General features: G+C 49.9%; 1 long non-coding RNA gene and 1 other non-coding gene across 2 annotated transcripts; both read right to left on the bottom strand.

The window, feature by feature from the left end:
* Positions 1-7272: 7272 nt before the first annotated feature.
* Positions 7273-23020, bottom strand: LOC111972339 (uncharacterized). Its single transcript, XR_002878420.2, has 4 exons — positions 22986-23020; positions 9807-9949; positions 9451-9677; positions 7273-7881 (listed from the first exon to the last, which is right to left on the bottom strand). It is a non-coding gene; the product is annotated as an uncharacterized lncRNA (long non-coding RNA).
* Positions 22438-22545, bottom strand: LOC111980435 (U6 spliceosomal RNA). The gene has a single exon (XR_002879464.1). It is a non-coding gene; the product is annotated as a U6 spliceosomal RNA (small nuclear RNA).
* Positions 23021-24661: the final 1641 nt, after the last annotated feature.

The following is a 24661-nucleotide window of genomic DNA, read 5'->3' on the forward strand; positions in this document are numbered from 1 at the left end:
GGTGGAATATATACGGTTGTGATTATAATCGAAGAGAATTCCCTTGGTAGATAATGCGGTCAACATTTGATTCTGAGGAATTCTAAGTCAGGTGAACAGAAGGACTTGAGTTCCTGTATGTTGTTATGATCACACCACGTCTCGTTAATCATAAGGCATACCCCCCCCGCCCCTCTTCTTACCAGAAAGATGTTTGTTTCTGTCTGCGCGATGCGTGAAGAAACCAGCTGGCTGCACCGACTCCGATAGCGTCTCTCGAGTGAGCCATGTTTCCGTGAAGCAAAGAACGTTACAATCTCTGATGTCTCTCCGGAAGGCAACCCTTGCTCGGATTTCATCAACCTTGTTGTCAAGAGACTGGACATTGGCGAGTAGCATGCTAGGGAGTGGAGCGCGATGTGCCCGTCTCCGAAGCCTGACCAGAAGACCGCTTCATTTGCCCCTTTTACGGCGTCGTTGTTTAGGGTCGCCGGCTGGGATCAGATCTATTGTACTGGGTGGAAGGCAAAACGCAGGACCCGCTTCGGGAGAGTCATATTCCTGGTCGTAATGATAGTGAGTTGACGTTGCTCTTATATTCAGTAGTTCCTCCCGACTGTATGTAATGAAACCTAAGATTACCTGGGGTACCAATGTAAGAAATAACACGTAAAAAAACAAAATACTGCATAGTTTCCTAGGAACGCAAAGCGAGGGCCGGCCATCTCTGTCGGAAGTAGAAATATATAGCAGAGATAGAGGGAGAGAGGTTTTCAGTGGGCTACAATGTAGTTACAATACTTGTGGCTGAACGATCAAAATGTATTTTTAGCGTAGCCTACTCCATTTATTTTTAGCCATCGGTCCATAATATAGAAATTCAAGCTGTTTTCTTTTCTTTGCTCTGAGATCATGATGATCTCTACCCGTCCGCAGGACAGGATAGGGTTTAGAATGGAATTAACAACTGTAGATATATTAATTTGCCAACAGGGGCTGCTGCCCAGTTCGTTGATTTTTCTGATAGTTAACATTTTGAAAATGGATTCACATGATAACATCAATATTTTAAGTATGATCCTTCAATGTTGACGTCTGAGTGGTTGGAATTCCCCCTTACTTTTGCTCAAATGTAACAAAATACCAACATTGTTTAACCTTTGGGAAAAGTCTAAAAGGCATCCTTGGGACATCCTGTCAACTTCAATGGGATGCATCGGAGTTCCCAACGATGCCAATAAAACCGTTGATTTAAGTATATGGTTAAGGAAAGATTATGGTCAAGGTTAGGGTAAAAGTGTTTAGGGTATGGACGTCCCAGGGATCCCGAGTAGCACTAACCATTGTTATTGCACGCTGCCCGCTCTCGAAATCATAGAAGATTGTACGGCGCACTTGTCATTACCGCCGCTTTATTCCTTACTGCTGTAATTGTAACGTGCAAACCATTTTTATATGAACTTCACTCTATTTTGGAGTCTTGTCAGAGTGTCTGCTTTCAACTTTGTCTTCAAAGATATTAGTCAGGGAAACATGCTTGGTGTTTTATTTTATGTTTTATTTGATTATTTCACCATTATTTAACCAGGTAGGCCAGTGGAGAATAAGTTCTCATTTACAACTGCGACCTATTTGTGGGAGGAGATGGGAGACACGCACGCTGTCGAAAAATAGGAATAAATCCCAAACTGAGGTTTAAATGCAAACGTCGGTTTCGGGTGTTTACTGCTTTATTTCTACCTTTTTCTCCAGTATTCTGATTTTGTTACCTACGCACCTGGAACAGACGCTATTTAGGTTTACAGGACATTTTAAACAGKGCAGACTGCCTRCTGTTATTTCWTGTTTWATTTGWACATGTTTGTATTTTGTTCTAAATTGTAGAACTGTGATGACAAATCCATAACATTTCTCTGGCAAGGTGTTTCGCGGGATCAATGGAACAGCTCTTATCTGCGCCGCGCCCCCAAGTCTTATTTGAGGTGAATGGAGCTCCATRTTGTGGAGAAAAGCAGTACTGCACCAGCGGACGTCAAAGAGGACCGGCTTTAAAGTAAAACGATTCCAAGATGGCGACTTGTGTGAGTATTGAGCACAAATGTATTTTAGTTTAGTTTCCCCTCTTGTTGGTAAGATTTTCTGCTGTTTTAAAAATGTGAGTTCAACGGACACAAGCCCAAGTCCTCTCAGCTCTGAGTAGAAGTAGTTACTAGATACAGATATCAGCCCAGTTGAGTTTCTACTAGCCTAGCAAAGACTTATGAGGGAAGTGAGGGGGAAACCACACCAGTCACAGCCCTGCTACTCTACATAACCCCAGCCTGCCCTACTGGCCGGTTAAAGGCAACTGTTAGAAGACTGCAAAATCGTGAAGCGTTCCCAATTTTGTCCCGTTTCGGTGTAGTTTTGGCTTTTTTCAGACCTTATTAAACTTTGTTTACTGTGTTCATTGTGTGMTGGAGAAASCAGGCACMTGTGTGGCTMTTCGCTACCTCTAGTGGTCATGTTGGGTAAGTGCAACAGGACTGCTGAACTAAACCCAAAGTCAGACAGCTGTGTCCCTATTGACAGGATATTGCTCACTAGTCGAGCTTGTGCCACCAGGAATTAGCTAATTCAAGGGGGGTATTTTCTACCAAGAATGAACATACTTGTCGACCCTGTATGGAATCCCGACACGGCTGCTGTATTTAGCCTTGAATCTTTTTTGTGCTTTTTCTTACCGTGAGAACCTGTTACTTTTTGTCAAGCCGCTCACCCTCGTCAGGATTCGAACTTGTAGAAGGGTTGTCTGAATGTGTTTAATGTGTTTAAACCTAAACACCACAGGGGTTAAATCTTGTTTATGGGTGATTTTGAGACTATGGGCACGTCTATGTCTCGGGGTCAATTTTGTGGATTTGATTTAAAGTTTATATTCTTTAAATTCACACTACAATCACCCCAGACTTTTTTAACACCTCTCTATCAAGTATTTTTATCTACTTTTCAGATGCATTTTATACCTCCATTTCACTGTTTTGCCCTTGTCCATGACCCAGATCTGGGGCTTCTATGTTTTTCTATGAAAGAACATTTATATAATGTGTAATTGTTATCTACTAGAGAAAGAATCAATGAAATAAAATATACATTTTTATTTTGAGTATCCCCTTTATATTGTTTACCCAAAATGTACCTTTAGTTTGGTAGTGGTGTTATTTCAACCACTGAGGACAAATACCTCATTTAATTAAGTTTTCCAGAGAATGTTAATTTAGTTACCATGGAAACATATTGTGACACTGAAGCACATGGCTGCAGCGGACAGTTGGACAGTTGAAGAAAAATCGAGGTAAATATTGCTTGTGTAGAGAATATTATTGTCAGTCATTTCCAAACAGGCTATAATTTCTTTAATTTGTTGTAGAAATGTTGAACAAATAGTGTATATAGTATAAACTACATGCTAACTGTAATACTAGCCAAAGCATGCTAAGCAGCCTGTCATTTTTCTCCAGAAACTGTAGAAGTGTCATTTCCATCACCAACTTAACTGGCAGACATTACAGATCGTGGGGGAAATGACAAATCCATTTTCTTATTTTTAAAAAACGTTTTAACTTTAGGCTTATTTAAACATGTTTTAAATTAATTTAATCTAGAAAATGCTCCAAGGTACACAAGTCAAACTAAGTAGTCTTTGTTTTTAGAAAATGCCACTGAAAACAGCGCAGGTCATTTAGAGAAGAAGAAAAATGATCCTATACAATACCTAGAACATCTACAAAAAGACAGCGAGAGATACTGGAAGAGAAGTGAACTAGGCCCAAGTCCTCTCAGCTCTGAGTAGAAGTAGTTACTAAATACAAATTTTGGCCCAGTTTAGTTTCTACTAGCCTAGCAAAGACTTATGAGGGAAGTGAGGGGGAAACCACACCAGTCACAGCCCCGCTACTCTACATAACCCCCAGCCTGCCCTACTGGTCGGTAAAAGGCAACTGTTAGAAGCTTTTAGATGGTACCTCAGAGAGCTCTCTTGCAAGAGCAAGAGAATGAACTGAAAAAGCGTGTGCGAGCAAGGAGGCCTACAAACCTGACTCAGTTACACCAGCTCTGTCAGGAGGAATAGGCCAAAATTCCCCCAACTGTTTGTGGAAGGCTACCCGAAACGTTTGACCCAAGTTAAACACATTTAAAGGCAATGCTACCAAATACTAATTGAGTATGTAAACTTCTGACCCACTGGGAATTTGATGAAAGAAATAAAAGCTGAAATAAATCATTCTCTCTACTATTATTCTGACATTTCACATTCTTAAAATGAAGTGGTGATCCTAACTGACCTGGGACAGGGAATTTTTACTAGGATTAAATGTCAGGTATTGTGAAGAACTCAGTTTAAAACTTCTTATGGCTGCAATCCCGTTAACTTCTCTGCACTACGGATCCCTTTAGCGGGATCATTTTCCTAAACAACCGCTGAATTGCAGGGCGCAAAATATTACAAAAAATATTTATAATCATGCAATCACAAGTGAAATATACCAAAACACAGTTTAGCTTGTTGTTAATCCTATCGTGTCAGATTTTGAAAATATGCTTTGCAGCGAAAGCAATCCAAGCTTTTTCGAGTGTATCAATCAATGCTAGAACAGCTAGCCCCAAATTAGCATGGTCAGAAAAGCAATAAAATCATCGCTTACCTTTGATAATCTTCGGATGTTTGCACTCACGAGACTCCCAGTTACACAGTAAATGTTATTTTTGTTCGATAAATATTACTTTTATAACAAAAAAACGCCATTTGGGTTGCACGTTATGTTCAGAAAACCAAAGCCTCGTTCCGTTCAACGAAAATTCCAAAAAGTATCCGTAATGTTCGTAGAAACATGTCAAATGTTTTTTATAATCAATCCTCAGGTTGTAATAAAGCAGTATTTGTTCGACCGCAACTTGTGGGGTAGCTAGCTTTAGCTTGGTACCTAGCTAGCACCAATACAACCAGCCTGAAAACAATGACCAGTAGAAACTGCAGTCATTTTCATTATTCTTAACAATGACTTAGGAATCGTTGTAAGTATTAGCTAGGTTGCCACTTGTTGTTTGCCTATTGAAATTTAACTTCAGTTCATGAAAATAAATAGCTAGCCAGACACTTAACCCTGTTGCCCAAAGCTAACGTTATAAGCAGCCAGCTAGCTTCGGCTCGACCGGGTTATGTGTTGTGAAGCTAGCCACAATAAGGATTAGGCACAATAGTGGAATTTGCGGTTTGCCTTCAAAATAAAAGAATGTCATTGACAGTAATGCAAATGAATACAAATAGAACTATGCCATTTTTATTTTGAAGGCTAACCACAAAGTCCACTTGTGGCTAATCCTTATTGTGGCTAGCGTAACAGATAACTGTCTTATAAATTAGGGTTATTTTTAGATGACACCTAGCTATATAGTTAGCTAGCTAACTAAAGCTACTGAAACATTGTCGTTTTGCTATGTTTTTGGGGAAGAACATTGTTTGCATCCATGAGCTAGCTAGCTTTTATGACCAGCACTGTGGGTGGGCGAGACAACTTTACTAACATCATAACATTCGTATCGATGAATCGTTGTGACATATGAAATACGAGTGATAGCGTAATCAATGTGTAATAACTACATAAATGTATGATCGTGTTAAATTGTGGCGTGCAGTCATATTCAGGTCCTGATTGGTCAGTGTTATTTGACGTGCATCTTTTATGACACGCAAAGACCCAAACGGCGTTCCATAGAAATCCTGGTTGAGAATGAAACGACTGAACAAATGAACAACGAAACAGCACAGCAAGTAAGTGAAATAGGTTTTGATTACGTTTTACTGGTACTGGGGACATGCGTAAATGCCAACAAAATAACTTTTTGGTCAGTGAAATGTGTTTGTGTAATTTTTATTTAACTAGAAAGTGAGTTAAGAATTTGTTCTTATTTACAATGACGGCCTACCCCGGACGATGCTGGCCCAATTGTGCGCCACCCTATGGGACTCCCAATCACAGCCGGATGTGCTACAGCCTGGATTCGAACCAGGGACTGTAATGACACAATTTGCACTGAGATGCAGTGCCTTAGATCGCTGCGTCCGTGTGTGTGTGTTAACTATTTAACTGTACTAGAATGCTTAAAAAGCTGCTAAAATGTATCGGGTATTTGGCCAGGAAAATATCAGATATCGGCCAAAAATGTCATATCGGTGCATCACTACCACACGTCAGAACTGTACCCGCAGCTCAAATGTAACTGTTGTTTTTTTAATGGTTTTAATAGAAGGCGCTATGAATTGTGGGCCGGCTCTGGAATATGTGATAGTTGGCTTCTAAAAGAATTGGACAAAGTGGGTTTGGTGTCAGTATGTAGAAGTTTGGTGTCAGTTTGATATCGTGACTGATGGCTGACTTGATGGCAATATAATATGTTGGCATTGTACATTTTATATTGCAAATGGACAGTGTACATTTCCAATATATTTGGAGGGATTTACCGTCACCAATTGGACAGACTGAAATCAACACCAACGAGCGATGGAGGACCATATCACTGCTAGGCCATCCCGAGTTCAACGAGCTAGACAATTGGGATTTCAGTAGTATATTAGAGCATGTCCAATTTCTTGATAGTAAATGCCCATTGTAATACATTGGAAATGTACAATTGTACACTGTCCATTTGCAATGTATTTAAATGAGGGATTTACATTGACCAAATGGACAGGCTGAAATCAACACCAACGAGCGATTGGACAGTGTAGTGTCCATTACACATATGCAATATTGTCCGACTTCCTATGATCATATATGGCAAATGGACATAACATCCTGATTTAGTACTTTCAATACTTATATGCCATTTGGACATGGTTCACTGACTTTTGGGCTCTGGCTGACTTCCTATGATCATATGGCAAAGGGACAAAACGTAGGCCTGATGGACAAGCTCAATAAAATAAAACAAATGTCCAGACGGTTACTACATATGTATAATTGACAAAAAAAATCAAAAAAAATGAAAGTAATTCACTCGAGACTTGACTGTGCTCACCCCCTATGGGATTTTTGGTTTATGACACTTTGCATTTGCAATGTTCCCCATGTAATGTTTTTACTGAACTGCCGTCCATTTGAGTGGTATTTGCGATTGTGTATATGATTCGCCCAATGCCAATAAGTAACCATTCATTTAAGTCCATTTCATGGGAATCTTCCCTTACCTAAAAAAATACGGATTGTGATGACAATGACAAGGTGTGGTGGAAATGACAAAAAAATACAAGTATGAAAACAATATTTTACTGCAAATATTTTAAATAGCCATTGTAAAACACATAATTAGACAAAGATTCCTAAACACTGAAACGTTTTCAAGATGAGACCAATGTTTTGTCCTTGACTACTTAGGTTCTAGTTGTTGCATCTATGTTGAGGGAAGACTTGAGAGCTACACATTTTATGACCTGCTTTGTATAGTGAGTTTCCAAGGGAATCAAAGACTTTAGAAAGAAAGCTAAGTTCATCCCAGACCAAGGCATCCAGCTCCATGTGCCTTTTGGTCACTGGATGGGGCTCAGGGACAAGTCCAAGCACATGCTGTGGTCTGTACCATGTGATGTAGTCTAATGCGACTTCACAAGATCACTACTGCGGGAACGTCTTGCGTGATGCCAGGGTAAAACGTCCTGATCTTACTCCAACACACCACTTTCCAATCAATGATTGACTTATATCTTCAATGGGCTAGATGGGACTGAGAGATGTGTTGGATTTTCCATCTTGGTCTGCCTCTTTTTCAACCAGTCAGCCTGTGGGCTGAAACAGCTGCAGTGATGTGGAAAAGAACAGAAGCGACTGAGTATCCTCCAAGTTCTCCTGGACTGTTGGTGACGATCTGAAAACACAGGAAATTCTAAAAGTTACTCGAAATATGTAATGATAGTCTAGTGATAATGTTGGTAAAGAAACGTCCTCGCACTGTCAACTAGCAAACTCAACATGTGTAAATATTTGTATGAACTTAAGATTCAACAGACAAAATGAACAAGTTCCACAGACATGTGTCTAACAGAAATGGAATAATGTGTCCCTGAACAAAGGGGGGGATAAATATCAAAAGTAACAGTCAGTATCTGGTGTGGCCACCAGCTGCATTAAGTACTGCAGTGCATCTCCTCCTCATGGACTGCAACAGATTTGCCAGTTCTTGCTGTGAGATGTTACCCCACACTTCCACCAAGGCACCTACAAGTTCCCGGACATTTCTGGTTGGGAATGGCCTGAGCCCTCACCCTCAGATCCAATAGGTCCCAGACATGCTCATGTGATTGAGATCCGGGCTTTTCGCTGCCCGTGGCAGAACACTGACATTTCTGTCTTGCAGGAAATCGGCCATACTGCTCATTCTGTGCGTGGTGGCATTGTCATGCTGGAGGGTCATGTCAGGATGAGCCTGCAGGAAGGGTACCATGAGGGAGGAGGATGTCTTCCCTGTAATGCACAGTGTTCAGATTGCCTGCAATGACAACAAGCTCAGTCCGATAATGCTGTGACACACCGCCCCAGACCATGACGTACCCTCCACCTCCAAATCGATCCAGAGTACAGGCCTCGGTTTAACACTCATTCCTTCGACGATAAACATGAATCCTACCATCACCCCTGGTGAGACAAAACTGTGACTCGTCAGTGAAGAGCACTTTTTGCCAGTCCTGTCTAGTCCAGCAACGGTGGCTTTGTGCCCATAGGCGACGTTGTTTCCGGTGATGTCTGGTGAGGACTTGCCTTACAACAGGCCTACAAGCCCTCAGTCCAGCCTCTCTCAGCCTATTGCGGACAGTCTGAGCACTGATGAAGGGATTGTGCGTTCCTGGTGTAACTCGGGCAGTTGTTGCCATCCTGTACCTGTGCCGCAGGTGTGATGTTTGGATGTACCGATCCTGTGCAGGTGTTGTTACACGTGGTCTGCCACTGCGAGGACGATCAACGGTCTGTCCTGTCTCCCTGTAGCGCTGTCTTAGGCGTCTCACAGTACGGACATTGCAATTTATTGCTCTGACCACTTCTGCAGTCCTCATTCCTCCTTGCAGCATGCCGAAGGCACATTCACGCAGATGAGCAGGGACCCTGGGCATCTTTCTTTTGGTGTTTTCCAGAGTCCGTAGAAAGGCCTCTTTTTAGTGTCTTAAATTTTCATAACTGTGACCTTAATTACCTACCGTCTGTAAGCTATTAGTGTCTTAACGACCGTTCCACAGGTGCATGTTCATGAATTGTTTATGGTTCATTGAACAAGCATGGGAAACAGTGTTTAAACTCTTTACAATGAAGATCTGTGAAGTTATTTGGATTTTTACAAATTATCTTTGAAAGACAGGGTCCTGAAAAAGGGACGTTTCTTTTTTTTTTGTTGCCGAGTTTATAACAAAATGTAAGATTTGACAAAATAAAACACAGCTACTACCTGGTGTATCTTCATTGTCCCACAGATTGTCCCCAGGTGATCTGGTAGGAGGGCCTCCATCTCAGATATAGAAGAGCTTGAAAGCTGACTGATCATTTGACATTTCCTCAAATACAGTTCTTCCATTTGAGAGGTCATTCTAATTCCATCTTCTGTTTCACAGCTGCTCCTACCCAATCAGCCTGGCCTTTTCCGTGTCCGGCTTCTAGGAAATTACATGTGACTCCCTGGAATCCCAATTCAAAAGGGAAGGGTGGAGAGAGTAGAAATCATTTTTAGACCATCACTCAAAGTGTACAGCAGTAGCCTACGGGCAGAGCACTAGAAAGTACACTCTTTGCTAGGTAAAGCCCCACCTTATCTCAGCTCACTGGTCACCATAGCAGCACCCACCCGTAGCACGTGTTCCAGCAGGTATATTTCACTGGTCACCTCCAAAGCCAATTCCTCCTTTGGCCATCTTTCCTTCCAGTTCTCTGCTGCCAATGTCTGGAACAAACTGCAAAAAATAAAATATATATATTTTTAAATCACTGAAGCTGGAGACTCATATCTCCCTCACTAGCTTTAAGCACCAGCTGTCAGAGCAGCTCACAGATCACTGCACCTGTACACAGCCCATCTGTAAATGGCCCATCCAACTACCTCATCCCCATACTGTATTTATTTATCTTGCTCCTTTGCACCCCATTATCTCTACTTGCGCACACATCTATCACTCCAGTGTTTAATTGCTATATTGTAATTATTTTGCCACTATGGCCTATTTATTGTCTGACCTCCATTATCCTACCTCATTTGCACACACTGTATATAGACTTTTTCTATTGTATTATTGACTGTATGTTTGTTTATTCCATGTGTAACTCTGTGTTGTTGTTTTGTGTTGCACTGCTTTGCTTTATTCTTGGCCAGGTCACAGTTGTAAATGGGAACTTGTTCTCAACTGGCCTACCTGGTTAAATAAAGGTAAAATAAACAGTTGCAAGAAACAGTTACCTGYATTTCTGCATAAATTGGTCAAAAGATGTGATCTTCCTCTAAGTCACAAGACAAACAATGTGCTTAAACTAATAACACAAATTGTATTTTTCTTGTCTATATTGAATACATCATTTAAACATTCACAGTGTAGGTTGGAAAACGTATGTGAACCCCTAGGCAAATTACTTCTCAAAGATAATTGGAGTCAGCTAACCTGGAGTCCAATCAGAGACGAGATTGGTTAGAGTTACCCTGCAATATATAAAAAATTAAAACAAAGTGCGAGTTTGCTATTCACAAGAAGCAGTGCCTGATGTGAACCATGCCGCGAACAAAAGAGATCTCAGAAGAGCTAAGAATTGTTGACTTGCATGAAGCTGGAAAGAGTTATAAAAGTATTTCTAAAAGCCTTGATGTTCATCAGTAAGACAAAGTGTCTATAAATGGAGAAAGTTCAGCACTTTCTCCACAATTTTTTTTCCCCCGCCTAAAATGACATACCCAAGCTAACTGCCTGTAGCTCAGGACATGTATATTCTCAATACCATTTGAAAGGAAACACTTACGTTTGTGGAAATGTTATATTAATGTAGGAGAATATAACAGATCTGGTAAAAGATAATACAAAGATAAACGTTTTTTTATTTTTTTTGTTTTTTCATGCATGCTTTTAAAAATGCACAGAGAAAGGCATAAATGTATTTATCCAGTCCAGGCGCAGAGCAGGTATTCCCAAACTGGGAGAAGTGCGTGGGGGTCAAATAAAAATGTGATTCACATTGAATAAAAAATAAACATCTTCACATTCTCAAACAGTCCATTTATATTTCTCAACGGGGGCCAACCCCCCCGCCCCGGCCAGACAACGGGCACCGCCCTTCCCTCTGCCAGACAAGGGGCACCCCCCTCTCCTGCAGACAACGGGGCTATATCACCCCCTCCCTCCCCTGCCAGACAACGGGCCACCCCCCTCCCCTGCCAGACACGGGACGACCTCCCCTCCCCTGCCAGACCACCGGGGCCTACCCCCCCTCCTGCAGGACAAGGGCTATACACCCGCCCTCCCTGCCAGACACGGTCGGACACCCACCCTCCCCTGCCAGGAGCACACGGCCACCCCCCTCCCCTGCGCAGACAACGGGTACACCACCCCCCCCCTTGCCAGACAAGCGGGCTATAACACCCCCCCCCCTGCCAGACAAACGGGGCCCACCAACCTCTCTGCAGACAACGGGCCACCACCCCCCCCCCCGCCCCAGACAACGGGGCTTACACCCCCTCCCTGCATGACAACGGGGCCACACCCCTTCCCCCCTGCCAACAACGGGGCCACACCCCGCCTCCTCGGCGCCAGACAACTGGCGGCCACACCCCCCCTGCCTGCCAGACACGGGGCACAACCCCGCCCTCCCTGCCAAGACAAACGGGGCACACACCCCCCCTGCCCAGACAACGGGGCTACACCCCTCCCCTGCCAGACAACGGGGCTAACCCCCCCCTCCCTGCCAGACAACGGGGGCTACCAACCCCCCTCCCTGCCAGACAACGGGGCCACACCCCCCCTCCCTGCCAGACAACGGGGCTACATCACCCCCCTCCTGCCAGACAACGGGCTACACCCCCTCCCTGCCAGACAACGGGGCCAACACCCCCCCCTGCCAGACAACGGCTACATCCCCCCCTCCTGCCAGAGCAACGGGGCTACACACCCCCCGCCTGCCAGGACAACGGGGCCCACACCCGTCCCCCCTGCCAGACAACGGGCTATACACCGCCCCCTCCCTGCCAGACAACGGGGGCCACACCCCCCCTCCCCTGCCAGACAACGGGGCTAGCCCCCCTCCGCCTGCCAGACAACGGGGCCACACCCCCTCCCCTTGCCAGACAACGGGGCTATACACCCCCCCCCCTGCAGACAACGGGCCACACCCCCTCCCCGTGCCAGACAACGGGCACACCCCCCCTCCCTGCCAGACAACGGGGCACCCCCTCCCTTCAACAACGGGGCATACACCCCCCCCACCCTGCCAGACAACGGGGCTACACCCCCCCTCCCCTGCAGACAACGGGTATACACCCCCCTCCCTGCCAGACAACGGGGCTACACCCCCCGCTCCCCTTGCAGACAACGGGGCCACACCCCCTCCCTGCCAGACAAACGGGGCCTATACACCCCCCTCCTGCAGACAACGGGCTATACACCCCTCTCCCCTGCCAGACAACGGGGCTGAACACCCCACCTCCCCTGCCAGAACAACGGGGCCTAGACACGCCCCCCCTCCCTGCCAGAACAACGGGGCAACCACCCCCCCCTCACACCTCTCAGGACAACGGGGCTACACCCCCCTCCGCCTGCCAGACAACGGGGCTATACACCCCTCCCTCCCCTGCCAGAACAACGGGGCTATACACCCCCTCCCCTGCCAGACAACAGGGGCTATACACCCCCCCTCCCTGCCAGACAACGGGGCTATACACACCCTCCCCTGCCAGACAACGGGGCTATACACCCCCCTCCCCCTCCAGAACAACGGCATACTACCCCCTCCCTAGCCAGACAACGGGGCTATACACCCCCCTCCCATGCCAGACAACGGGGCTACACCCCCCCTCCCCTGCCAGGACAAACGGGCTACATCCCCACGAACCACGCGTAACCCCCCTCCCTGCCCAGACAACGGGGCTACACCCCCCTCCCTTGCCAGGACAACGCGGCGCTATCACCCCCCTCCCCTGCCAGACACGGGGCTAACACCCCCCTCCCCTGCCAAGACAACGGGCTACACCCCCCCTCCGCTCAGAAGACGGGGCTATACACCCCCCCTTCCCCATGCCAGATCAGAACGGGGCTTCACCCCCCTCCCCTGCCAGACAAGCGACCTCGTCATGACCAAGGGCCACCCTCCCTCCCGTGCCAGACCAACGGGCACGTACCCTCCAACACGGTAACCCCCTCCCTGCCAGACAACGGAGGCTATACACCCCCTCCCTGCCAGACAACGGGGCTAAACACCCCCTCCTACCCCTGCCATGACAACGGGGCATACCACCCCTCCCCTTGGCCAGGACAAGCACCCGCTCAGACTAGGGCTATAACCCCCTTCCCTGCCAGACAACGGGCGTACACCCCCCCACTCCCCTGCCAGGACAAACGCGGGCTATTACACCCCCCTCCCTTGACCAGACAACGGGGCTACACACCCTCCCCTGCCAGGACAACGGCTACACACCCCCCTCCCTGCCAGACAACCGGGGCTACACCCTCCACCTGCCAGACAACGGGGCTATACACCCCCCTCCCCTCTTGCCAGACAACGGCTATAACACCCCCCCCTCCGCCTGCCAGACCAACGGCCATATAACCCCCCCCTTCCCCTGCCAGACAAACGCGGGCTATACACCGCCCCCTCCCCTGCCAGACCGAACGGGCTATACCACCCCCCCTCCCCTGCCAGACAACGGGCTATACACCCCCCCCTCCCCTGCCAGACAACGGGGCTATTACACCCCCCCTCCCCTGCCCAGACAACGGGGCTATACACCCCCTCCCCTGCCAGACAACGGGCTATAACACCCCCCCCTCCCCTGCCAGACAACGCGGGCTATAAAACCCCCCCTCCCCTGCCAGTACAACGGGCTACACCCCCCTCCCCTGCCAGACAACGGGCTATACACCCCCCCTTCCCCTGCCCAGACCAACGGGGCTTTACACCCCCCCTCCCCTGCCAGAACAACGGTGGCTACCACACCCCCTCCCCTGCCAGACAACGGGGCTATACACCCCCTTCCCCTGCACCAGACAACGGGGCTACACCCCCCCCTCCCTTGCCAGGAAACGGGGCTACACCCCCCCTCCCCTGCCAGACAACGGTGGCTACACACCCCCCTCCCCTGGCAGACAACGGGGCTACACACCCCCCCTCCCCTGCCAGGACAACGGGGCTATACACCGCCCACACCTTCCCCTGCCAGACAACGGGCGCTATTACACCCCCCCCCTGCCCAGACAACGGGGCTACACCCCCCCCTGCCAGACAACGGGCTACACCCCCCCTCCCCGCCAGACAACGTGGGCTACACCCCCCCTCCCCTGCCGACAACGGGCTACACCCCCCTCCCCTGCAGACAACGGGGCCTACACACCCCCCTCCCCTGCCAGAACAACGGGCTACACACCCACACCCCCTCCCTGCCGACAACGGGGCTACACACCCCCCTCCCCTGCCAGACAAACGGGCTACACCACCCCCCCTCCCCTGCCAGACAACGGCTACACACCCCCCTCCCCTGCCAGACAACGGGGCTATACACCCCCCCTTCCCCTGCCAGACAACGGGGCTATTACACCCCCTCCCTCTGTCCAAAGACAACGGGGCATATACATACACACCCCCCTCCCCTGCCAGACAACGGGCTATACACCCCCCTCCCCTTGCCAGTTACAACAGGGGCGAACACACCCCCCCCTCCCCCCTGCCAAGAACAACGGGGCCTATACCACCCCCCTCCCCTGCCCAGACAAGCGGGGCTACTACCACACCCCCCCTCCCCTGCCAGACAACGGGGCTACACACCCACCCCTCCCACTGCCAGGACAACGGGGCTACACACCCCCCCCTCCCCTGCCAGACAACGTAGGCTACCACACCCCCCCTCCCCTGCCAGGACAACGGGGCTACACACCCCCACCTCCCCTTTGCCAGACAACGGGCTTACAACCCCTGCAAGGGCTACACACCCCCCTCCCCTGCACAGACAACGAGGCTACACACCCCCCCTCCCCGCCAGACAACGGGGCTAACACCCCCCCCCTCCTAGCCAGAAGGGCACACCCACGGGTCCTCTGGCGCAACGGGCGCTATACACACCCCTCCCCTGCCAGGACAACGGGCTACCACACCCCTCCGCCACAATGGCACCCCCCCTCCCCTGCCAGACAACGGGGCTACACCACCCCCCCCTCCCCTGCCACACGGGAAACCCCTCCTCAACCTGGGGCTACACACCCCCCCTCCCCCTGCCAGACAACGGGGCTACACACCCCCCCTCCCCTGCCAGACAACCGGGCTACAACACCCCCCTCCCCTGCCAGGACAACGGCGGCTACCACACCCCCCCTCCCCTGCCAGACAACCGGCGCTAACACCCCCCACCTCCCCTTGCCAGACAACGGGGCTACACACCCCCCCCTCCCCATGCCAGACAAACGGGCTATACACCCCCCCCCTCCCCTGCCAGACAACGGAGGCTACACACCCCCCCTCTCCCCTGCCCAAGGACAACGGGCTATACACACCCCCCCCTCCCCTGCCAGACAAACGGCTACACACCCCCCCCTCCCCTGCCCAAACAACGGCTACACACCCCCCTCCCCTGCCAGGAACAACGGGGCTAACACCCCCCCCTCCCCTGCCAGGACCAACGGGGCTACACACCCCCCCATTCCGCCCCAGACAACGGGGCTACACAACCCCCCCTTCCCCTGCCAGACAACGGGGCTACACACCCCCCCTCCCCTGCCAGACAACGGGGCTACACACCCCCCTCCCCCTGCAGGACAACGGGTACAACCTCCCTGCAGCGAGCACAACCCCCCCTCCCCTGCCAGACAACGGGGCTACACACCCCCCCTCCCTGCAGAACAAGGGCACAAACCCCCTCGCAGACAGGGCTTACACACCCCCCCCCTGCCAGACAACGGGGCTACCACCCCCCTTCCCCTGCAGACAACGGGGCTATACACCCCCCCCTCCCCTGCCAGACAACGGGGCTAAACCCCCCCCTCCCCTGCCAGACAACGGGCTATAACCCCCCATCCCCTGCCCAGACAACGGGCTATACCACCCCCCCTCCCCTTGCCAGACAACCGGGGCTATACACCCCCCCTCCCCTGCCAGGAACAACGTGGGGCTATACCACCCGCCCCCCCTGCCAGACACGGGCTATACACCCCCCTCCGGCCTGCCAGACAACGGAGCGCTCACCCCCCTCAGACAACGGTTACCCCCCCTCCCCTTGCCAGGACAACGGGCTATACACCCCCCCTCCCCTGCCAGAACACGGGGCTTACACCCCCCTCCCCTGCCAGACAAACGGGCTACTACACCCCCCCCTCCCCTGCCCAGACAACGGGCTATACAACCCCCCCTCCCCTGCCAGACAACGGGGCTAACACACCCCCCCTCCCCTGCCCAGACCAACGGGGCTTACACCCCCCCCGCCCCTGCCAGACAACGGGTGCACACCCCCCTCCCCTGCCAGACAACGGGGCTACACAACCCCCCTCCCTGCCAGACAACTGGGCTTACACACCCCCCCTCCCCTGCCAACAATGGCGGCTACACACCCCCCTCCCTGCCAGACAAAACGGGCCTACACACCCCCCCTCCCCTGCCAGACAACGGGGCTACACACCCCCCCTCCCTGCCAGACAACGGGGCTACACACCCCCCTCCCTGCCAGACAACGGGGGCTACACCCCCCCTCCCCTGCAGACAACGGGCTATACACCCCCCCTCCCCTGCCAGACAACGGGGCTAACACACCCCCCTCCCCTGCCAGACAACGGGCTACACACCCCCCCTCCCCTGCCAGACAACGGGTACACACCCCCCTCCCCTGCCAGACAATGGGGCTACACACCCCCCCTCCCCTGCCAGACAACGGGGCTACACCCCCCCTCCCCTGCCAGACAACGGGCTACACACCCCCCCCTCCCCTGCCAGACAACGGGGCTAACACCCCCCTCCCTGCCAGACAACGGGGCCACAACACCCCCCCTCCCCTGCCAGACCAACGGGGCTACACACCCCCTCCCCTGCCAGACAACGGGGCTACACAACCCCCCTCCCTGCCAGACAACGGGCTAACACCCCCTCCCCTGCCAACAACGGGCTATACCCCCCCTCCCCTGCCAGACAACGGGGGACTATACCACCCCCCCTCCCCTGCCAGACAACGGGGCTATACACCCCCCCTCCCCTGCCAGACAACGGTGCTACACACCCCCCTCCCCGCCAGACAACGGGGCTACACACCCCCCCCTCCCTGCCAGACCAACGGGGCTACACACCCCCCTCCCCTGCCAGACAACGGGGCTACACCCCCCCCCTGCCAGACAACGGGAGGCATACTACACCCCCCTCCCCTGCCAGACAACGGGGCTAACACACCCCCCTCCCCTGCCAGGACAACGGGGGCTAACACCCCCCCCTCCCCTGCCAGACAACGGGCTATACACCCCCCCCTCCCGTGCCAGACAACGGGCTACACACCCCCCCCCCCTGCCAGACAACGGGCTACACACCCCCCCCTCCTGCCAACAACGGGCTATACACCCCCCCTCCCCTGCCAGACAACGGGGCTATACACCCCCCCCCTCCCCTGCCAGACAACGGGGCTATACACCCCCCCTCCCTGCCAGACAACGGGGCTATACACCCCCCCTCCCTGCCAGACAACGGGCCTATACACCCCCCCCTCCCCTGCCAGACAACGGGGGCTTATACACCTCCCCTGCCAGACAACGGGGCTATACACCCCCCCTCCCCTGCCAGACAACGGGCTATACACCCCCCCTCCCCTGCCAGACAACGGGGCTATACACCCCCCCTCCCCTGCCAGACAACGGGGCTACACACCCCCCCTCCCCTGCCAGACAAACGGGGCTACACACCCCCCCCTCCCCTGCCAGACAACGGGCTACAACACCCCTCCCCTAACAGACAACGGGCTACACACCCCCCCCTCCCCTGCCAGACAACGGGCTACACACCCCCCCTCCCCTGCCAGACAACGGGCTACACACCCCCCCTCCCTGCCAACAACGGCTACACACCCCCCCCTCCCCTGCCAGACAACGGGGCTACACACCCCCCCCTCCCCTGCCAGACAACGGCTACACACCCTCCCCTGCCAGACAACGGGCTACACACCCTCCCCTGCCAGACAACGGGCTACACACCCCCCTCCCCTGCCAGACAACGGGCTACACACCCCCCCCTCCCCTGCCAGACAACGGGCTACACACCCCCCCCTCCCCTGCCAGACAACGGGCTACACACCCCCCTCCCCTGCCAGACAACGGGGCTAACACCCCCCCCCTCCCTGCCAGACAACGGGGCTACACACCCCCCCCTCCCCTGCCAGACAACGGGGCTACACACCCCCCCCTCCCCTGCCAGACAACGGGGCTATACACCCCCCCCTCCCCTGCCAGACAACGGGGCTATACACACCCCCCCTCCCCTGCCAGACAACGGGCATACACCCCCCCTCCCTGCCAGACAACGGGGCTATACACCCCCCCCTCCCCTGCCAGACAACGGGCTATACACCCCCCCCTCCCCTGCCAGACAACGGGCTATACACCCCCCCTCCCCTGCCAGACAACGGGCTACTACACCCCCCCTCCCCTGCCAACAACGGGCTACACACCCCCCCTCCCCTGCCAGACAACGGGCTACACACCCCCCCTCCCCTGCCAGACAACGGCTACACACCCCCCTCCCCCTGCCAGACAACGGGCTACACACCCCCCCCTCCCCTCCACACAACGGGGCTATACACCCCCCCTCCCTGCCAGACAACGGCTAACACCCCCCCTCCCCTGCCAGACAACGGGCTATACACCCCCCCTCCCTGCCAGACAACGGGCTAACACCCCCCCCCCCCTTGCCAGACAACGGGCTATACACCCCCCCCTCCCCTGCCAGACAAACGGGCTATACACCCCCTCCCCTGCAGACCACGGAGGCTACACACCCCCCCTCCCCTGCCAGACAACGGGCTAACACCCCCCCGCTCCCCTCCCCAGACAACGGTGGCTAACACACCCCCCCTCCCCTGCCAGACAACGGGGCTACACACCCCCCCCCCCTGCCAGACAACGGGGCTACACACCCCCCCCTCCCCTGCCAGACAACGCGGGCTACACACCCCCCCTCCCCCTGCCAGACAACGGGGCTATACACCCCCCCCTCCCCTGCCAGACAACGGGGCTATACACCCCCCCTCCCCTGCCAGAACAACGGGCTATTACACCCCCCTCCCCTGCCAGACAACGGGGCTATACACCCCCACCTCCCCTGCCAGACAACGGGGCTATACACACCCCCCCTCCCCTGCCAGGACAACGGGCTATACACCCCCCCTCCCCTGCCAGAACAACGGGGCTATACACCCCCCCCTCCCCTGCCAGACACTGGCAAAAATACAATTAAACCAGCGAAAACACACTCTCTCGCGGGAATTCCACTAACAGTCCGTATGTAGCCGAACGTAGCTGCTGCTCGTTCTGTTGGCTCGAAAATTGATAAATGGTAAAAAATATATATATATTAGAAAGCCTGCGTCCACAGAGACACATCAGGTCTACTGGTAGTACTGCTACTACCACCAGTACTACACCTGTCAACGACACAAGTTGTTCTGCTTCCACGAGCACATCCAATGCTAACATCAGTCATTCTATATTTATTGTTAGCCCAGCTAGCATCAATGAATGCTGACAGTTGTGAATCTGATACAGCCGAAGAGTTACTGCCCCCCTTACCTGGGAAAGCACCGAACAGCAGACAGGGACGTTGGACCATCGAAGAAACGCAAATATGATGAGAACTACATTGATTTGGGATTAGTCCCTTTCCTCAGCCACAGTGTTATTTCAAAAAGTACTCTCACACCTCAACCTTCACTCTTGCGCAGACATTTAGAAACAAAACATGCTAATTCGAAAAAATAAGCCACAGAAGTTTGAGCGAGAATTAAGACTACTTTCGAGTTGTAAAACATGTATAAAAGCAACAGATACCATTAATAAGAAGGGGCTAGAAGTGTCTTATATGGTGAGCTYCCGAGTGGCTAGGACAGGCAAGCCCCATACTATTGTGGAGGACTTCATTCTTCCTGCTGTCACAATGCTGGTGGAAAAGGCCCCCAAAAACCTATGCTGACAAAGCCTTCAAACACTTTCACGACGCATCAGTGACAMGAGATGTTTTGAAACAATTACTGCTTTGCGTACAAGCCAGTGAATTATATGCYTTACAGCTGGATGAGTCAACAGATGTGGCGGGCCTGACACACCTCCTGGTGTGTCTGATATGTTTATGGGYGGTCAATTAAGACAGATATCCTCTTCTGCCAACCAGGACAACAGGAGAGGATATTTTTTAAGTAGTGGACAGCTTTGTGACATCAACTGAACTTGTAGTAAAGATGTGTTATCTGTACTGATGGCCCAAAAGCCATGACAGGGAGACATAGTGGCGTGGTAGCATAGAAGGGAGATACCTAGTCAGTTGTCCAACTGAATGTATTCAACTGAAATGCATCTTCTGCATTTAACCCAACCGCTCTGATTCAGAGCTCAGTGAAACAATAATTTGTTGTATATCCAACATGTGGAGGGTCACCTGCTTGTGAGAATCAAAGTGAATTGCCTGAATTTCACTGGTGCATTTACACAGGTAGTTCTCTGCAAAGTCAATATGCACGCTGATCTCTTGTTTGTCCATGGCACTGCATATTTTGATAATATTGCTTTAACTCTGCAATGATGGCATTTTGAACAAAATCCTTCAGTTTCCTTAATTTGCTGTCTTGTCTTTTAAGGAATCTTCTCTCCATTTTTTTCACTTCTCTTCCAGTATCTCTCGCTGTCTTTTTGTAGATGTTCTAGGTATTGTATAGGATAATTTTTCTTCTTCTCTAAATGACCTGGGCTGTTTTCAGTAGCATTTTCTAAAAACAAAGACTACTTAGTTTGACTTGTGTACCTTGGAGCATTTTCTAGATTAAATTAATTTAAAACATGTTTAAATAAGCCTAAAGTTAAAACGTTTTTTAAAAATAAGAAAATGGATTTGTCATTTCCCCCACGATCTGTAATGTCTGCCAGTTAAGTTGGTGATGGAAATGACACTTCTACAGTTTCTGGAGAAAAATGACAGGCTGCTTAGCATGCTTTGGCTAGTATTACAGTTAGCATGTAGTTTATACTAAATACACTATTTGTTCAACATTTCTACCACAAATTAAAGAAATTATAGCCTGTTTGGAAATGACTGACAATAATATTCTCTACACAAGCAATATTTACCTCGTGTCCGCTGCAGCCATGTGCTTCAGTGTCACAATATGTTTCCATGGTAACTAAATTAACATTCTCTGGAAAACTTAATTAAATGAGGTATTTGTCCTCAGTGGTTGAAATAACACCACTACCAAACAATAAAAGGGCATACTCACAAAAAATTATATTTTATTTCATTGATTCTTTCTCTAGTAGATAACAATTACACATTATATAAAATGTTCTTTCATAGAAAAACATAGAAGCCCCAGATCTGGGTCATGGACAAGGGCAAAACAGTGAAATGTAGGTATAAAATGCATCTGAAAAGTAGCTAAAAATACTTGATAGAGAGGTGTTAAAAAAGTCTGGGATGATTGTAGTGTGAATTTAAAGAATATAAACTTTAAATCAAATCCACAAAATTGACCCCGAGACATAGACGTGCCCATAGTCTCAAAATCACCCATAAACAAGATTTAACCCCTGTGGTGTTTAGGTTTAAACACATTAAACACATTTAGACAACTCTTCTACAAGTTCGAATCCTGACGAGGGTGAGCGGCTTGACAAAAAGTAACATGTTCTCACGGTAAGAAAAAGCAAACAAAAAAGATTCAAGGCTAAATACAGCAGCCGTGTCGGGATTCCATACAGGGTCGACAAGTATGTTCATCCTTGGTAGAAAATACCCCCCTTGAATTAGCTAATTCCTAGTGGCACAAGATCGACTAGTGAGCAATATCCTGTCAATAGGGACACAGCTGTCTGACTTTGGGTTTAGTTCAGCAGTCCTGTTGCACTTACCCAACATGACCACTAGAGGTAGCGAAAAGCCACACAAGTGCCTGCTTTCTCCACCACACAATGAACACAGTAAACAAAGTTTAATAAGGTCTGAAAAAAGCCAAAACTACACCGAAACGGGACAAAATTGGGAACGCTTCACGATTTTGCGTGTCATCTTTGTGCAAGGGGCCATGCTAATCTTCTCTGTATCATTCCAATTTTAGTATATGTGCTGCCGAAGCCAGCACAAATAGTCACTCTTAACAGACATCATTTGTAGGACCAGTAAAGATTAGCAGTCTCATTGACGGTTATACTCTGGAAACACCCTGATAAGACTCACATATGCTTAAAACAATCAACACACCTCTATACACACACAGAGCTCTGAGGTATCATCTAAAAGCTTCTAACAGTTGCCTTTTACCGACCAGTAGGGCATGCTGGGGGTTATGTAGAGCAGCGGGGCTGTGACTGGTGTGGTTTCCCCCTCACTTCCCTCATAAGTCTTTGCTAGGCTAGTTGAAACTAAACTGGGCCGATATCTGTATCTAGTAACTACTTCTACTCAGAGCTGAGAGGACTTGGGCTTAGTGTGTGTCCGTTGAACTCACATTTTTAAAACAGCAGAAAATCTTACCAACAAGAGGGGAAACTAAACTAAAATACATTTGTGCTCAATACTCACACAAGTCGCCATCTTGGATTTGTTTTAATTTAAAGCCGGTCCTCTTTGACGTCCGCTGGTGCAGTACTGCTTTTCTCCACAAAATGGCGCTCCATTCACCTCAAATAAGACTTGGGGGCGCGGCGCAGATAAGAGCTGTTCCATTGATCCCGCGAAACACCTTGCCAGAGAAATGTTATGAATTTGTCATCACAGTTCTACAATTTAGAACAAAATACAAACATGTACAAATTAAACAAGAAATAACAGGAGGCAGTCTGCTCTGTTTAAAATGTCCTGTAAACCTAAATAGCGTCTGTTCCAGGTGCGTAGGTAACAAAATCAGAATACTGGAGAAAAAGGTAGAAATAAAGCAGTAAACACCCGAAACCGACGTTTGCATTTAAACCTCAGTTTGGGATTTATTCCTATTTTTCGACAGCGTGCGTGTCTCCCATCTCCTCTCACAAACAGGTCGCAGTTGTAAATGAGAACTTATTCTCCACTGGCTTACCTGGTTAAATAATAAAAACGTTTGTTTTTTTAACACACCAAGCATGTTTCCCTGACTAATATCTTTGAAGACAAAGTTGAAAGCAGACACTCTGACAAGACTCCAAAATAGAGTGAAGTTCATATAAAAATGGTTTGCACGTTACAATTACAGCAGTAAGGAAMAAAGCGGCGGTAATGACAATGGTGGGCAGGTAACAAGTTATAACTAAGTTAGCTACACACACACGTTACCAGCCTCAGAAATTGCAGCCCAAATAAATGCTTCACAGAGTTCAAGTAACAGACACATCTCAACATCAACTGTTCCGAGGAGACTGCCTGAATCAGGCTTTCATGGTCGAATTGCTGCAAAGAAACCACTACTAAAGGACACCAATAAGAAGTAGAGACTTGCTTGGGCCAAGAAACATGAGCAATGGACATTAGACCGGTGGACATTAGACAGGTGGAAATGTGTCCTTTGGTCTGGAATCTAAATTGGAGATTTTTGGTTCCAACAGCCGTGTCTTTGTGAGACGCGGTGTGGGTGAACGGATGATCTCTGGAGGAGGAGGTCTGATGGTGTGGGGGTGCTTTGTTGGTGACACTGTCTGTGATTTATTTAGAATTCAAGGCACACTTAACCAGCATGGCTACCACAGCATTCTGCAGCTTTACGCCATCCCATCTGGATTGGGATTAGTGGGACTATCATTTGTTGTTCAACAGGACATTGACCCAACACACCTCCAGGATGTGTAAAGGCTATTTTACCAAGAAGGAGAGTGATGGAGTGCTGCATCAGATGACCTGGCCTCCACAATCCCCTGACCTCAACCACATTAAGATGGTTTGGGATGAGTCAGAACGCAGAGTGAAGGACAAGCAGCCAACAAGTGCTCAGCATATGTGGGAACTCATTCAAGACTGTTGGAAAAGCATTCTGGGTGAAGCTGGTTGAGAGAATTCCAAGAGTGTGCATAGCTGTCATAAAGGCAAAGAGTGGCTATTTGAAGAATCTGAAATATAAAATATATTATGATTTGTTTAACACTTTTGGTTTACTACATGATTCCGTATGTGTTATTTCATAGTTTTGATATCTTCACTATTATTCTACAATGTAGAAAATATAAAAAATAAAGAAAACCCTTGAATGAGTAGGTGTGTCTTAAACTTTTGACCAGTAGTGTATGTAAATA

This window comes from Salvelinus sp. IW2-2015, linkage group LG2 (genome assembly GCF_002910315.2).
Source record: "Salvelinus sp. IW2-2015 linkage group LG2, ASM291031v2, whole genome shotgun sequence".
Taxonomy (NCBI): Eukaryota; Metazoa; Chordata; class Actinopteri; order Salmoniformes; family Salmonidae; genus Salvelinus; species Salvelinus sp. IW2-2015.